This window comes from Stenella coeruleoalba, assembly GCF_951394435.1.
Source record: "Stenella coeruleoalba genome assembly, chromosome: 4".
NCBI lineage: Eukaryota > Metazoa > Chordata > Mammalia > Artiodactyla > Delphinidae > Stenella > Stenella coeruleoalba.
Window position 1 is genome coordinate 16293254 of NC_137149.1, and position 13115 is coordinate 16306368.

A 13115-nucleotide genomic window follows, 5' to 3' on the forward strand; every position below is an offset into this window, starting at 1 on the left:
TAGCATGGTATATTTTTCTCTAATCATTTACTTTTTTCATGGAAATATAATTTTATGATTATTTGTCAGTTCATAGATCAGATATTAAAACAGTTAGCAGGAAAATATATTATGGCTTCATATAAGAAAGATTTTTAAAGATTGACAAAACTTACTCCACTCAAACAATTTCTATCCATTTAATTTTAATCTATTTGTCTTACTATATAAAGTGGGCTTTGTGCAGACAACATGTAGTTGTGCCTTGTTTTTGATCCACTGTGACAATCTCTGACTTTTAGTTGGTCCATTCATGTTCTAAACAATTATTGATATAATCAGATTAATGACTATCATATTCATTACTGTTTTCTATTTGTTGCCCTTGTTCTTTGTTCCACTTTTTATTTTTGCCTTCCACTCTTTATCTGCTTTTTATGGTTTTAAATGAGAATTTCATGTTTCCCTTTTTTCTATTTTCTTTGCATATCAGTTGTGCTTTTCTTTTTAGATAAATTATATGTTTATTCATTCAGGTATTAGAAACCATTAAAACTCCTTTACCCCTATTTATCAAAGTATTCTCCCCTCTCTTTTGTTTGTTTTTTTTCCAACTCCCTTAATATGTTTAGTATTTATCACTTTAAAATATGGAAATTCTCTTATATAACCCCAGGACCATCATCACAACTAACAAAATTATCAAACACAGCCTTCTTGTCACATAATACCCAGTCCATACTAAAATTTCCCCAATTGTTTCACAATTTTTTTTTACAGTTAGTTGGTTTAAATCAGATCCAAACAAGTTCCACACATTGCATTTGGTTGTTACAACTATTAAGTCTCTTTTAATTGACAGCAGTGTCCTAAAAAAAAATAAATTAAATAGATGGTATAAGACACACAGAAAAATATCAGTTCTACTTTAAAATAAAACTTATTTTTAGTAGTTGCCCTGTAAATGTGCAATACACATTTACAGCTAATCCAAGTCCACTTCTAAATAACACTACGTCACTTCACGGGGAGTATGACTACCTTATAACATTAAGGCAATCCTTGGGACTTCCCTGGTGGTGCAGCGGATAAGAATCTGCCTGCCAATGCAGGGGACACATGTTCGAGCCCTGGTCCTGGAAGATCCCACATGCCGTGGAGCAACTATGCCCGTGTACCAGACCTACCGAGCCTGTGCTCTAGAGCCCGTGAGCCACAACCACTGAGCCTGCGGGCCGCAACTACTGAAGCCTGCACTCCTGGAGCCCACGCTCCTCAACAGGAGAAGCCCGACGAAGGGTGGCCCCCGCTCACCACAACTAGAGAAAGCTTGTGTGGCAACAAAGACCCAATTCAGCCAAAATAAATAAATTAATTTTAAAAATTAAATCTTAAAAAAAAGTAATAATCCTTATTCCTCCCTCCCATCCCTGGTATCATTGTTGTTGTTCATCTCACTTATATATATAAGCATAGCTATACCTATGATATATACAAAAGCATACATAATTGAATAAACTAAGTTTTTTACTAGTTGTTAGGACCACATAGTGCCTTCCAAGCTCTTTGCAGATAGAACTAGAAACTGAAAGTGTGTCACAAAACAAAAATGTACACCACAATTTTGAGGACACACATTTCTATGACCTAATACTTTGAAAGACAAGAACAGCTATGGCTAACAAATTTCTTCAATTAGTTTTTCTAATATCTTTATCTACCTATCTCTATCATCTATTTATCTATCTGTAATAGAAATAAAGCCATGGGCCTGTAATAAAGTCTCATATTTGATATCTCTTCACAAATGCCACCACATCAGAGAAGCCTTTTCTAACTACCTTATCTAAGAGAATTTGCACCCTGCCCCACAGTTTCTATCCCCTTACTAAACTCTATTCTCAGAACAATTATCACTGACATTATAATTTTTTTAATCTGCCTACTTATTTATTACTTATTATCTGTCTCACTGACAAAATATTAAATGCCATGAAAGCAGGAAATTGTTTTAAGTTATCCATCACCATATTTGATCCTCTGGAACTATAGTGGTAAATGGTCCATTCTCAATAAATATCATTCAATAAATATTTTTGTATCAATGAAGGATGAAAAGAATTTATTCCCAGAAAACTACCATCCTATTTTATTTTTTCTACTCCTCCTTTTCCCCCTCTACTCATTCTTCATCTTCTCATTATCATCTGTGTAAATTCATGCACTGGCAGCAAGTACTATTAGGGTTTATTGGCCTTTTATATTTTTTTTCTAGTCAAAATAAAAATGCTGGCTTTTACCATGTAGCTCAATTAACTTATTAACACAAAGCAGTTAAACTAACATAAGAATATTGCATAAATAGGGAGAAATTAATTATTTTACCCACTATCCATTGAAATGGAAACATGAAAGATGGGATTTGATATAGGAAATACAGAAGCTAAATTTTCTTTTGCACTATGTAATATAATGTTTTAATTGAAGTTCCTACTGAGGCTCTAAAGGTAAATTCAGACTACTCCAATAAATTATTCAGACCTTTAAACAGCTTGGCATTTTTTGGATATGTATTCAGTCTTTTAAATTTCCCCTCTTCTGTGCTTTTCTCAAATGGTGTCTGAATGGATTGGGGGACAGGTCTACTTTACCTTGTGTGTCTAGGAAGAATTAGGCCCTCAGATCTATGACAATATGTTTTTTTTCTTAAAGATTTTTTTTGATGTGGACTATTTTTAAAGTCTTTATTGAATCTGTTACAATATTGCTTCTGTTTTATGTTTTGGTTTTTTGGCTTCGAGGCATGTGGGATCTTAGCTCGCCAACCAGGGATCAAACCAGTATCCACTGCATTGGAATGTGAAGTCTTATCCACTGGACTGCCAGGGAAGTCCCTGACAATATGTTTTTATATATATTCTGATTCCTTTGAACTTCATAGAAATATCCCTGTACACCTGTTAGCTTTGCCTCTTATTGGCATCAAAGGATATGTAGCTACTAATAGAAAATAGTAAACATACATTGGGACTCTTAACTCCCTACCTCCACGCAGACCTTCTCAAAAAAATATTCACATCACAGTCTTTCCCAGTTGCTTGTGTCAAAAATTATCTGTTTCCTACCACCAGAATCTAAGCTCCATGGTTAGGAGAAGATTGATATGTTTACTGCTATAGTCCCAATTTTTAGAACAATGAGTGCCATACAGTGGGTAGTCAATAAATATTTAATGAATGAATTTATCTCCACTCCCAGATTGGTTAGAACTCAGTAGTTACCCCTATTGACTTTACTGCATCTTGATTCTGGATGGAATTACCTCCTGTTCCTGAGGTTTTGATGTGCTTCTGCTTTGCTGTTGTACCTTCGTTACAGTATCATTTCACTCCAGATGTTCTATCCTCCCTGGTAGACTCACCAGTCCAGCACTGTCAGCTATTACTCCGAGACATGTGTGGACTTTTGGCATTTCCATGCCACTCAAGAGCGTGTGGGTTTCCCTGGTGGTGCAGTGGTTATGAATCCGCCTGCCAACCCAGGGAACACGGGTTCGAGCCCTAGTCCAGGAAGATCTCACATGCCGCGGAGCAACTAAGCCTGTGCGCCACACCTACTGAGCCTGCACTCTAGAACCCGGGAGCCACAACTACTGAAGCCCACGTGCCTAGAGCCCGTGATCTGCAACAAGAGAAGCCACCACAATGAGAAGCCTGCACACAATAACGAAGAGTAGCCCTGGCTTGCCGCAACTAGAGAAAGCCCACACACAGCAATGAAGACCCAACGCAGCCAAAACTGAATAAATAAAATAAATAAATTAAAACAAAAAAAGAGTGTGTGTATATGTAGGGGTTGGAGTTGTGGAGGTTAGGGAATAATCATATGCTCTCCATCTGCTCAACCTTGTCAACTATTAATTTTACTCAAATTTTCCTATACCAGTTAATAAACAGAGAATCCTGCAAGGCAGACTCCTCCAAGAGTCGCAGATGGGAAACCCTGCTTTTCACTCCTCAACCTTTCCCAGTCTCGGCTCTAGGACTGCAGACTGCAAATGAGAAGGCACACAGGAGTCCAATTCTGTGGTTTACGTACTTATCCTCTGCCCTTCCTCCATTTCGGTGCCCTTTTTCTTCCCATAATTCCCTTGTACTGGACATTTGGATTTTTGTGTATTCCTTCATATCAAAATCTGAGTTCTCTCTCATGTAGTAGGATTCTTTCTCTGCTTTTGATATGCTAAATAGAATACAAGTAATATTAAAACACCATTATCTTTTCAATGAAACCTGGAAACTGTTTTCATTTTATGGACTCTAGAAAGTCATTTTGAGACACCAAGCTGATCATTGATGTGCCCCCCCTTCCCATGTGAGACCATTCTACTTTTCTGAGCAAATAAAATGCTTAGATTAGCCTTGATATTCAAAGGTCATGAGAGGATATCAATCAAGAAGAAAAGGAAGTATATTTTTATTCTTAACTGTTATCCCCATTATGTGTATTTAATTGGAGTATAAAAATTCTAACCAATACTCTCTTTTCTTGCTTATTTTATGAAGTTTATGCACCTGACATTCATACAATTAATGAGCTGAAGAACAATCTCAAATGACAGCAAAAATACAATGGGGATGAAAAGTACAAATTGCAATCCTTTGCAACCTAGAAAATTAGTATTTATCATCCAGTATGTCTTTCATTTCAGTAAATTTATATGTGGTATAAAATGCCTAATAAAATGTTCTCACTAACGTGATAGAATAAGATCCCTCAAACTTTGATGTTGTAAGTCTTCTTGCTGTATCACTAAGCAACTTCTTGTAAAACCAACCATCTTTGCTTCTATTGTGTCTTAACAACTGTAACACTCGTATTCCCCTTATCTCCCCCAACATCTCAATCTCGCTGTCTTTACTCATCTTCTCCTTTTTGTCTCAAGGGGAAAAAAATGGCCTTTCTCCAATTAGTCTTTGCAGTGGAGTTCTGGATTCAATTACCTCTCATCTCTTCTAGCCCTTGGATCCTTCTCTTTCTTGAATACTTCTCTGTCTTTACCATCTCTTCCCTGACCTTGTACACTCATCTTTGACTGGACTGTTTGGTCATAGCATCATTCTCCATTTGACGGGACTACTTTTCCTGACATTATGCCCTTTCTCTCTGAATTTTCACTGACCACCATATCAAAAGAGCTGTCTACATTGCTGACAGCTCAAATGTCAAATCGCTTCTTAGATTTGTGTTGGTGTTTCTGCTCCACCTCTTTACTCGGTGCAGGCATTCAGATGCACTGGTTCTTCAAAGCTGTGTAATAAATTTTTTGGAGAGCCAATAAAGAACACAGAAGCACAGGCTTCTTCAAGAGGACAAGGCTAGGACTTCTGTACTTGTATAAGTCTCCCACGTGATTCTAAGATACATCAAAATTTAAGAACCATTGTTCTGGTGAGCTTTAGGATCACAATTTCATGCTTTCCAGAGTAAGTCATTTTTTTGGCCAGTCAACCTTCAGAACTGTCTCTCCCTTCTTCCCTTCTCTTATAGAGGACTATCCTGGATCTGACATCATTTGGGCAGTCTTACCCCCAACAGAATCTCAGGAAATGTTTGTTGAAACTGTGTAAACAAAGGCTTTATGAAAAACCTGGTCTTTAGTCTGCTTTTATCTAACTCAAATTTCATTTCCTTTAGAAAGTAGCTTAACGTTATTACTTTTTCAGACTAACAGCCCAGATTTTGCTTTTCAGTTCTATAAGCAAATCATTTAAAATAAAAATCCAAATACTAATACAGTTCTTTTCCCTACCAGGCCATGTTCATATTGGCATTTAGGAATATGAACTTAAATGATGACAAATTTGCCTAAGGAAATTTTATTTAATATAATTTTGTAAGGCTTTATTGCTACTTTGCTGGTTACTGGACGGAGACTGCAGCATGTGGCTCTGATTCACAAACTACGTTTCTAATTCAAGGGCACATTCAACCAATGAAGTACAGTTTTTAGTTTAAATTTCAGAACATATTGAAATATTTGATAGAAAATTGAGTTTTGGGGGCCTATGGCTCTGTTCCCCTCAGAGGATCCTAATTGAAGCCAAATTCTAATGAAGCTAATAAAAATTTAGTAGATTGACAGTTGAATGCAAGAATACATTTGTTGCCAACTTACTAAAGTTAATCTGTTCCATATGTAAAAACAGCATATGAAGCTATTCTTCTCTTTGACTCATGTTATTTTAGCTTTAATACCTACCTTTAGGATCCAAGGACTCTTATAAGACTATCTTCCCTGCAATTACTGGTGATAATCTACACATTGATTTCCATGGCTGTGCAGGGCTGCCTGTGTGTGTATTTGAGGCTTCCTGTGAACGCGAACACAGACCTATATATTCATACACACATACTCCTATTAACAGATCACATGCATGTAAGTCTAAATGTAGCAACGTTCTATCAGCATTAGGCTGAGATGTTGAAGCCTACAAAAATCAGAAGATTCAGAAGTTAGGTTCTCACAGCAACTCGAAACTTACACTGGTGTCATGTGCTGTGACGGGGTTTTTCCATTACACAATCAGATAACCCTGTATAATGTGATGTAACTATTGGGCAGATCTTCACTTTGCAAACACACATTTACTGTGTCATGTTGTGTAACAGGCTTCCATAATGTGGACGATACTAAAAATGAAAGTTCTTGTCTTGGTTTTAGACACTATGTGTAAATATTTTGCTTATGAGACATGAATTAATTTTGAAGTTATAAAAACATAAAGAATTGCTTTTTAAAAGACAGTATTTTGTTTTAACAATGTATTTCTAATATCAACAAAAAGAACAAACATTGAAAGATTAATTAATAATCACAAATGAGGGCTTCCCTGGTGGCGCAGTGGTTGAGAGTCCACCTGCCGATGCAGGGACACGGGTTCGTGTCCCGGTCCGGGAAGATCCCACGTGCCGCGGAGCGTCTAGGCCTGTGAGCCATGGCCGCTGAGCCTGCGTGTCCGGAGCCTGTGCTCCGCAACGGGAGAGGCCACAACAGTGAGAGGCCCGCATACCGCAAAAAAAAAAAAAAAAAAAAAAAAAAAACACAAATGATAAATGAAGCATACATTTGGTAATTATAAGATAAACAGTATCTCTTTGCTCATAAAAAGTGTTATTTTTAGTTTATAATCTTATAAAAAGTTAGATACTTGGTCATATAAAAAGGAAAAGATTTTAAAAGTAGGGGATCAAAATGAATGTAAAGTCTTAGACATAAGCTTATTAAAATTTTTATTCTTTATATATCAAAATGCATATTTTAAATAAATGACAAACAATATTTTATCGTTTCACACATATTTTATTATAAAAATACAAATATTCACAAAAATATGAAATACCCATTGTATCTAACTATTTAAATGTCTTCTAGATTGTCATCAAGTTGCATAAGAAAAAACTGCAGTGATATGGAATTTGCATTTTCAGTTGTTTATTGTCTTAAGATTAAATCATAGTATAGAAAGCTGCTAGAATTATTAACCCCCAATTTAAAGTAATTTAATTAAATATAATAACAATTATACATCAGACAATATACAATATTGGCTACTTGGCTATGGATTCACAGCAAGTAGGAGGGAACTCCATATACAGTCCCACCGTCTTCTCATAGTCTAACAAATTTGGTCTTGAAATCATTCATTGACTCAGTGAATGGCCATTAGGAGTTCTCTGTGTCAGATACTCTGCTAGGCCAGGAGATTCTGGGATGAGTTAAATAGATGTGGGCACTTCTTTCTCAATATTTTCTGTCCAGCAAAGAGTACAGGCATTCAAAATGTCACTTTGCATGTTTGAAGACACATTTTTTTCTACTGTTCACATTAGAATTTATAATAACACCTTATATTTGTTGAAATGTTGTCCCAAGAATCATTTTGAGGATTTTGCATGTACTTATTTGTCTATTCCTCACAATGATACAGTGAGGTAGGTAATACCATTCACATATTATAGAGGAAGAAACTGAAGAACAGAGGTCTACTGTAGAATGCTTAAGGTCACAAAAATGTTATATGGGGTTAATTTACATGCAATACATAGAAATAAAATTCTGTGTATATAGAAACCATAAAATTGCAAAATAATAATAGCACTAACATTCAAAATATGTATCATAAAACTAGTATTGGCTTTTTGACTGTTAAAGATTCACAGGGACTTCCTTGGCGGTTCAGTGGTTAGGACTCGGCGCTTTCACTGCCATGGCCCCGGGCTCAATCTCAATCTGTGGTCAGGAAATAGGATCCTGCAAGCCACACGGCATGGCTAAAAAAAAAAAAAAGATTCACAAAAAATCATTTTAAAAAAGGGATAATTGTTCCCATTTAGAAGAGTCTCTAAGGTACATGAGATACAATTTTTAAATGAAAACCACAAAAATTATACTTTCTAAATTTGAATGTTTAGATTTTCATTCTGTAATAACTGAAAACTAGTTTTTACAGCTTTTTTTGTTATAACTAATGGTGTATGATCATCAATCTTCAGATTTATCCAGGTAGATTTAAGGTAAAAAAAATAAATTATTCTTTATCAGCCATTATCTGCTGTGAAATATTACACAAGAAAATCATGTTTTAAATGTGACTCGGTTTTCCCCACAACAAATTTCCTTCATATACTCCTGACAGTCACTTAATTATCTTTGTTATTCAAATTTATATTTCATTTCACAAATAATATGATATTGAATTATAATTTTTTCTGATACTACACACCATATAAACAAAAAAGCAACAAATTTCTATTCTTGAAAATTATTAGCAAAAAAGAAAGACAGTTTTTAATTTTTTTAATTTATTTTTCTTTTAATTTTATTAATTTATTAATGTGTTTTCCAAATTAATTTATGCATATCAATAAAATTATTTTGAAATATGTATAATCACTAAGCAACAACAGCCTCCCATCTAGTCCTAATGCAAAAACTGATGTTTTCTGGTTCCCTCTATTTTTTTTTTTAACATCTTGAATGGAATATAATTGCTTTACAATGGTCTATTAGTTTCTGCTTTATAACAAAGTGAATCAGCTATGCATATAGATGTATCCCCATATCTCCTCCCTCTCGCGTCTCCCTCCCACCCTCCCTATCCCACCTCACTAGGTGGTCACAAAGCACCGAGGTGATCTCCTTGTGCTATGTGGCTGCTTCCCACCAGTTATTTTACATTTGGTAGTATATATAAGTCTCTGCCACTCTCACACTTCATCCCAGCTTATGCTTCCCCCTCCTCGTGTCCTCAAGTCCATTCTCTACGTCTGCATCTTTATTCCTGTCCTGACCCTAGGTTCTTCAGAACCATTTTTTTTTTTTTGGATTCCGTATACATGTGTTAGCTTATGGTATTTATTTTTCTCTTTCTGACTTACATCACTCTGTATGACAGTCTCTAGGTCCATCCACCTCACTACAAATAACTCAGTTTCATTCCTTTTTATGGCTGAGTAATATTCCATTGTATATGTGTGCCAAATCTTCTTTATCCATTCATCTGTTGATAGACACTTAGGTTGCTTCCATGCCCTGGCTATTGTAAATAGAGCTGCAATAAACATTGTGGTACATGACTCTTTTTGAATAATGGTTTTCTCAGGATATTTGCCCAGTAGTGGGATTGCTGGGTTATATGGTAGTTTTATTTTTAGTTTTTTAAGGAACCTCCATACTGTTCTCCATAGTGGCTGTATCAATTTACATTCCCACCAACAGTGCAAGAGGGTTCCCTTTTCGCCACACCCTCTCCAGGCTTTATTGTTTGTAGATTTTTTGATGATGGCCATTCTGACTGGTATGAGGTGATACCTCATTGTAGTTTTGGTTTGTATTTCTCTAATGATTAGTGATGTTGAATATCCTTTCATGTGTTTATTGGCAATCTGTATACCTTCTTTGTATAAATGTCTATTTAGGTCTTCTGCACATTTTTGGACTGGGTTGTTTGTTTTTTGAATATTAGGCTGCATGAGCTGCTTATAAATTTTGGAGAATAATCCTTTGACAGTTGCTTCATTTGCAAATATTTTCTCCCATTCCCATTTTCATCTTGTTTATGGTTTCTTTTGCTGTGCAAAAGCTTTTAAGTTTCATTAAGTCCCATTTGTTTATTTTTGTTTTTATTTCCATTTCTCTAGGAGGTGGGTCAAAAAGGATCTTGCTGTGATTTATATCATAGAGTGTTCTGCCTATGTTTTCCTCTAAGAGTTTGATAGTGTCTGGCCTTACATTTAGGTCTTTAACCCATTGTGAGTTTATTTTTGTGTATGGCGTTAGGGAGTGTTCTAATTTCATTCTTTTACATGTAGCTGTCCAGTTTCTCAGCACCACTTATTGAAGAGGCTATCTTTTCTCCACTGTATAGTCTTGCCTTCTTTATCAAAAATAAGGTGACCATATGTGTGTAGGTTTATCTCTGGGCTTTCTATCCTGTTTCATTGATCTATATTTTCATTTTTGTGCCAGTACCATACTGTCTTGATTACTGTAGCTTTGTAGTATAGTCTGAAGTCTGGAAGCCTGATTCCTCCAGCTCTGTTTTTCCCTCTCCAGATTGCTTTGGCTGTTCGAGGTCTTTTGTGTTTCCATACAAATTGTGAAAATTTTTGTTCTAGTTCTGGGAAAATGCCATTCTTCACTTGATAGGCATTGCATTGAATCTTCATATTGCTTTGGGTAGTATAGTCATTTTCACAATGTTGATTCTTCCAATCGAAGAACATGGTATATCTCTCCATCTGTTTGTATCATCTTTAATTTATTTCATCAGTGTCTTAAAGTTTTCTGCACACAAGTCTTTGTCTCCTTAGGTAGGTTTATTCCTAGGTATTTTATTCTTGTTTTTGCAATGGTAAATGGGAGTGATTCCTTAATTTCTCTTTAAGATGTTTCATCATTAGTGTATAGGAATGCAAGAGATTTCTGTGCATTAATTTTGTACCCTGCTACTTTACCAAATTCATTGATTAACTCCAGAAGTTTTCTGGTAGCATATTTAGGATTCTCTATGTATAGTATCATGTCAACTGCAAACAGTGACAGATTTACTTCTTCTTCCCTGACTTGGATTCCTTTTATTTCTTTTTCTTCTCTGATTGCTGTGGCAAAAACTTCCAAACCTATGTTGAATAATACTGGTGAGAGTGGACAACCTTGTCTTGTTCCTGATCTTAGAGGAAATGGTTTCAATTTTTCACCATTGAGAATGATGTTGGATGTGGGTTTGTCATATATGGCCTTTATTATGTTGAGGTAAGTTCCCTCTATGCCTACTTTCTACAGGGTTTTTATCATATCATATCAAATGGGTGTTGACTTTTGTCGAAAGCTTTTTCTGCATCTATTGAGTTGATCATATGGTTTTTATTCTTTAGGTTGTAAATGTGGTGTATCACATTGATTGATTTGTGTATATTGAAGAATCCCTGCATTCCCGGGATGAACCCCACTTGATCATGGCGTATGATCCTTTTAATGTGCTGTTGGATTCTGTTTGCTAGTATTTTGATGAGGATTTTTGCATCTATGTTCATCAGTGATATTGGCCTGTAGTTTTCTTTCTTTGTGACATGTTTGTCTGGTTTTGGTTTCAGGGCGATGGTGGCCTCGTAGAATGAGTATGCAAGTGTTCCTCCCGCTGATATATTTTGGAAGAGTTTGAGAAGGATAGGTGTTAGCTCTTCTCTAAATGTTTGATAGAATTTGCCTGTGAAGCCATCTGGTCCTGGGCTTTTGCTTGTTGAAAGATTTTTAATCACAGTTTCAATTTCAGTGCTTGTGATTGGTCTCTTCATATTTTCTATTTCTTCTTGGTTCAGGTTCAGAAGGTTGTGCTTTTCAAAGAATTTGTCCTTTTATTCCAGGTTGTCCATTTTACTGGCATATAGTTGCCTGGAGTAATCTTTCATAATCTTTTGTATTTCTGCAGTGTCCGTTGTTACTTCTTTTTTATTTCTAACTCTATTGATTTAAGTCTTCTCCCTTTTTTTCTTGATGAGTCTGGCTAATGGTTTATCAATTTTGTTTATCTTCTCAAAGAACCAGCATTTAGTTGTATTGATCTTTGTTATTGTTTCCTTCATTCCTTTTTCATTTATTTCTGATCTGATTTTTATGGTTTCTTTTCTTCTGCTAACTTTGGGGTATTTTGTTCTTCTGTCTCTAAATGCTTTAGGTGTAAGATTAGAATGTTTATTTGAGATGTTTCTTGTTTCTTGAGGTAGGATTGTATTGCTATAAACTTCCCTCTTAGAATTATTTTATTGCATCCCGTAAGTTTTGGACCATCGTGTTTTCACTGTCATTTGTTTCTAGGTAATTTTTGATTTCCTCTTTGATTTCTTCAGTGATCTCTTGGTTATTTAGTAGTGTATTCTTTAGCCTCCATGTGTTTGTATTTTTTACAGATATTTTCCTGTAGTTGATATCTAGTCTCATAGCATTGTTTTCAGAAACATTACTTGATATGATTTCAGTTTTCTCAAATTTACCAAGTCTTGATTTGTGACCCAAAATATGATCTATCCTGGAGAATGTTACATGAGCACTTGAGAAGAAAGTGTATGCTGTTGTTTTTGGATGGAATGTCCTGTAAATATCAAGTCCATCTTGTTTAATGTATCATTTAAAGCTTGTGTTTCCTTATTTATTTTCTTTTTGGATGACCTGTCCATTGGTGAAAGTGGGGTGTTAAAGTCCCCTACTATGATTGTGTTACTGTCGATTTCCTCTTTTATGGCTGTTAGTATTTACCTTATGTATTGAGGTGCTCCTGTGTTAGGTGCACAAATATTTACAATTGTTACATCTTTTTCTTGGATTGATCCCTTGATCATTATGTAGTGTCCTTCTTTTTCTCTTGTAATAGTCTTTATTTTAAGTCTGTTTTGTCTGATATGAAAATTGCTACTCCAGCTTTCTTTTGATTTCCATTTACATGGAATATCTTTTTCCATCCCATCACTTTCAGTCTGTATATTTCCCTAGGTCTGTAGTGGGTCTCTTGTAGACAGCATATATATGGGTCTTATTTTTGTATCCATTCAGACAGTCTATGTCTTTTGTTGGGAGC